General features: G+C 51.3%; 1 pseudogene; it reads left to right on the forward strand.

The window, feature by feature from the left end:
* Nucleotides 1-3,654, forward strand: part of LOC138202384 (G protein-coupled receptor 137Ba-like) — an 8,651-nt pseudogene extending 4,997 nt beyond the window's left edge.
* The last annotated feature ends 1,421 nt before the right edge of the window (nt 3,655-5,075 follow it).

Below are 5,075 nucleotides of genomic sequence, written 5' to 3' on the forward strand. Positions count from 1 at the left end.
CTGTCCATCATCAGAGGACATGTGACTGACCTGTCCATCATCAGGGGACATGTGACTGACCTGTCCATCATCAGAGGACATGTGACTGACCTGTCCATCATCAGAGGACATGTGACTGACCTGTCCATCATCAGGGGACATGTGACTGACCTGTCCATCATCAGGGGACACGTGACTGATCTGTCCATCATCAGAGGACATGTGACTAGAGGACACGTGATTGATCTGTCCATCATCAGAGGACATGTGACTGACCTGTCCATTATCAGGGGACATATGACTGACCTGTCCATCATCAGAGGACACGTGACTGATCTGTCCATCATCAGAGGACATGTGACTGACCTGTCCATCGTCAGAGGACATGTGACTGACCTGTCCATCGTCAGAGGACATGTGCAGGACATCACAGGTCTCATCAGTGTCTTCTTCTTGTCGCAGGTTTACTTCAAGGCGAAGTCCAAGTACACACCTGCCCTGCTGAAGTACAGGTAACCTTTGACCCCTCCGGTCCTCCAACCCCGAAGGTGCAGCCGCTGACCGGTTCCCCGTCTGTCTCCTGTCCTACAGACGTCCTCTCTACCTGCTCTTCCTGGGCGTCAGTCTCATGTTCCTGGTGGTGAATCTGGTCTGCGCCCTGCTGGTGAAGACGGGCGCCGCCGACGTGAAGAGCGTGGTCCTGGTGAGGGTGACCGTCAACGACAGCCTGTTCGTCCTGTGCGCCGTCTCGCTGTCCGTCTGTCTGTACAAGGTCGCCAAGATGTCGCTGGCCAGCGTCTACCTGGAGTCAAAGGTGGAGTCTGGACGTCGATACGAGCCGAAGGAGCTCGACGCGCATCGACGTGTCCGGCTGTCCGGCAGCAGAATAACCGAGTGTGTGTGTGCAGGGCACGTCGGCGTGTCAGGTGGTTCTGATCGGCGTGGCGGTGGTGCTGCTGTACGCGTCCCGGGCCTGTTACAACCTGGTGGTGCTCGCCCTCGCCGACATCCAGACCGTCGACTCCTTCGACTACGACTGGTACAACGTGTCGGACCAGGTGAGTTCTGTTTGGGACCGGGACGGCGCTCGCTGTTGAATAAGCGTGTTTTAGCCTCTGACCTTTGACCCCTGCGTGCCCCCAGGCGGACCTGCGCTCGTCGCTAGGAGACGCCGGCTACGTGGTGTTCGGGGTGATTCTGTTCGTGTGGGAGCTGCTGCCCACCTCGCTGGTCGTCTTCTTCTTCAGGGTCCGGAGGCCGCCTCAGGACCGGGTCAGCCCGCCTTCACAGCACACACACTGATGACGAGGTCCAGTTACTGACGTCCGTGTTCCGTGTTCTGTCCGTGTTCTGTGTTCCGTGTTCCGTGTTCTGTCCGTGTTCTGTGTTCCGTGTTCCGTGTTCTGTCCGTGTTCTGTGTTCTGTGTTCTGTCCGTGTTCTGTGTTCTGTGTTGTGTTCTGTGTTGTGTTCTGTGTTCTGTCCATGTTCTGTGTTCTGTGTTCTGTCCGTGTTCTGTGTTCTGTCCGTGTTCTGTGTTCTGTCCGTGTTCAGAGCAGCGCCGGGGTCCCGAACCACGTTCTCTCCTCCAGAGGATACTTCTTCGACAACCCTCGTCGGTACGACAGCGACGACGACCTGGCGTGGAGCCTTCCTCCTCAGAGCTCCTCGGCCAGGTGAACATGTCGTTTCTGTCAGGAATCATGGAACACGTGGAACACGTGGAACACGTGGAACGTTTTGTGTTTGAAGCCGTTTCCCGAACGGGTCGTGTTTCAGGACGTTCTGTTGGTTTCATGTCTTCCGTCGTCGGATTCACGTTCTCTCTGGAACTAAATGATCATCAGAAGAAGAAATTATGATTTGATCCGAAGCAAAAGGAGGAACGTTAGAGTGAGTGATGTGAAACTAACGGGAGGAAGTCGTTCAGTCGCCCTCGTCCAGAACTACTTATAACAGTTAGCATCAGCAACGGAGGGATAATTATTGTTGTTTAAACGGGTCAGTCGTTAAAGTAGATTGTTTAAAGTGATAATAAATAGAAACAAAAATGATTAGATCAAATATTTGACTAAAATTAATGAATAAATATGAACAAGACTAAACATCAGAGAACGTGTCAACATCCTGTTTCTACCGACATTAACGGTGACGGAACAGCAATCAGGAGCCGAGTGGAAATCTAAAGACCGACAGGAACGATGTGAAGCACCGTGACGACGTGACGCCATGACGACGTGACGACGCGCAGCACCGTGACGACGTGACGCCGTGACGCCGTGACGCCATGACGACGTGACGCCGTGACGACGCGCAGCACCGTGACGACGTGACGCCGTGACGACGTGACACCGTGACGACGTGACGCCGTGACGACGCGCAGCACCGTGACACCGCGCTGCACCGTGACGTTCACGGAGCTCCGACGAGCTGGAACCTTCGTGAGTAAGTACTCCAAGTTTCATTTCTTCATCACCACACATGTTCTCGTGAGCGCTGGTCTGCTACGTCTGAAACTTGAGCAGAGAGACATCAAAGTCTGTGACAAGATGTTTTTGAACTGTTGCCATGGTGACACAGTTCAGGTGGTCCACAGTCAACGTTCTCCTCAGAAGGTCCCGGTAGAACTCGGTGTTGACAGTCTGACTCTGACAACCCAGCTGGTGTCTCCTGACCTGACAGTGAAGCTCCGCCCCTCTTAAAACGTGATGTCATCAGAACACGTCGCCCGGCTCCTCGCTTCATCGCCGTAGACTTTCTGAACATTTCCAGGTTCTGTTGACCGTTTCCAGAGTTTGATCTAAATCTGCTGTTTCTCTGCTCCAGGTTCAGGTGAAGAAGCTTTAACACACCTGAACCACTGCTCACAAAAACATGTGGATGAAACTTGGACTTCTACCAGGTGAAGGTTGGAGCTTCTCTTTGCTCCGTGCAGGTTACGGTGCTGCACACTGTTTACCTCACAACCTTCTCATCCACCTCACAACCTTCTCATCCACCTCACAACCTTCTCATCCACCTCACAACCTTCTCATCTACCTCACCACCTTCTCATCCACCTCACAACCTTCTCATCTACCTCACCACCTTCTCATCCACCTCAGAACCTTCTCATCCACCTCACAACCTTCTCATCTACCTCACCACCTTCTCATCCACCTCACAACCTTCTCATCCACCTCACAACCTTCTCATCTACCTCAGAGCCTTCTCATCTACCTCACCACCTTCTCATCCACCTCACAACCTTCTCATCCACCTCACAACCTTCTCATCCACCTCACAACCTTCTCATCCACCTCACAACCTTCTCATCCACCTTCAGTTAACGGTGTGAAGTATAGAAACAGTAGCTGTGAAGGCGGCATGAAGTCATGTTTTCCACTGTATGAAGAAAAGCTGACAGACACACGTTTCCCCGAAGCTCCTCGCCGGTCCTGAACCTGTCTCACTGCCGTCTTCTCGTCTCTCTGACAGTCTGTCCTGCGACTGCTACGACTGGGGCGGCCGCCACAGCAGCTTCACCGTCCACACCGACAGCGACGAGCAGCGCCTGACCGCCGCTGCCGGAGAGCTCCACCCTTACCCATAATCCCCCTGTTCCCTGTACAGCATCACTTTTACACGGTGACACCGATCACTCATTGTGTTTGTTGCTTCCACTGACGTAGAGGTTTGTAGAGTCACAGTAGAAAACTGAACGAAAGGGAAACCGTCTTCGGCAAGCGACTGTCCAACGTCCAGACGCTCCCGTTAACTGCAGATGAAACTGGAGAAGATACGAACACGACTCTGAAGTTCCTGCGTCTTCCAGCCGAAGGACTCGTAATCCCAAGAATTCAAAGTGAACAAAAATTCTTCATTTGGACTCTTGGTGACTTTGAACCTGGTGTTTGTGCAGCATATCGGCTGATCTGCAGCCTTTCTAGGAAACTCGGACAGATATTGATGCAAGTTCAAAAAGCTATTTTACGCTGACCTGGCGCATTATTTCCTTGCATTGTCTTAACATCTCCAAAATAATGAGCTCTCCATTTGCTTTGTGAATACCAAACTGCATAATAGGACTTTCCTTCAACATCTTTGCGCTGCTTAACAGCACTTAGATGTGCCCGAAAATATGAGCAAAGTTTCCAGGAAATTAGCTGGAAAATACGGCAAAATGTTTTTAAGAAGAATCAAGAAGAATTTAGCAACTAAAAACAGTCTGAAATACCAAGACGCACACCATCACGTTCGATTGGTTAAAGTTAGTTTGACGTTGGACTTCTCCCAGACTGACCGAGACGGACGTCCTGCTCCAGACTGTTTGAGACGATGTCGTGATGAAACGCTCTTCATCATTTGAGGAGGATTCCTCTGAGAGCACTCCTGTCATGAAGGACGGCGTTTGGATGTACAGCACATTTCACACTTCAACGAACGTTACGTAAAAACATTAAACACAGTTAAGATGCCCGGATCTGATTCTCGCTGGTGGACTTCTCTAAACACGGATGTAACTCCTGACTTCGTGTGATGACCAGAACCAGGACCGCAGCTCTGGTCTGGAAACCCTGCTGGAAGCTGATTGGTGGAAGCATCTCCTACAGTTTCAAAACAAAGTGGAGGTCTACACCCAGCAGGATGTGGCGGCCACAAACGATGACGGCGGACAGCTGGGAGTCCAGACGGGGACGTCTGGAAGCGTTTACATGTCCTCTGTGATGACAGTGTTGCTGAAGTCATGACGGGGATGACGTCTGGTTCTTACTTCCTGTTGTATATCTTCATTTCACCTCGTGTTGAATGGAAACAAACATTTACAGACTGGACTCATCTGAATTTAATAGTTTTGTTAAATGTCCGATTTATGGGATTGAAAGAGTGCGGGAGGCTCAATCTAAACCTTCTGAGTCCTGGTTCTGAGTCCTGGTTCTGCCCTTGTGGACCAAGCTGGAAGTGTCCATCTGCAGCAGACGCAGGTTTTCTACGGTCTTTGTACAGCCGGCCGTCTCACATCATGTCCTTTGCCGTGTTTGTGATTCGTGTGTTTGTGACGTGTTGACAAAAACAATAAAATGAGAAACTGCTGACGAGCAGGAAGGAAGCTGTGAGC

The sequence above is a fragment of the Embiotoca jacksoni genome, unplaced genomic scaffold (genome assembly GCF_022577435.1).
Source record: "Embiotoca jacksoni isolate LCO1_2020_lvr unplaced genomic scaffold, fEmbJac1.0.p SCAF_200, whole genome shotgun sequence".
Lineage (NCBI taxonomy): Eukaryota > Metazoa > Chordata > Actinopteri > Embiotocidae > Embiotoca > Embiotoca jacksoni.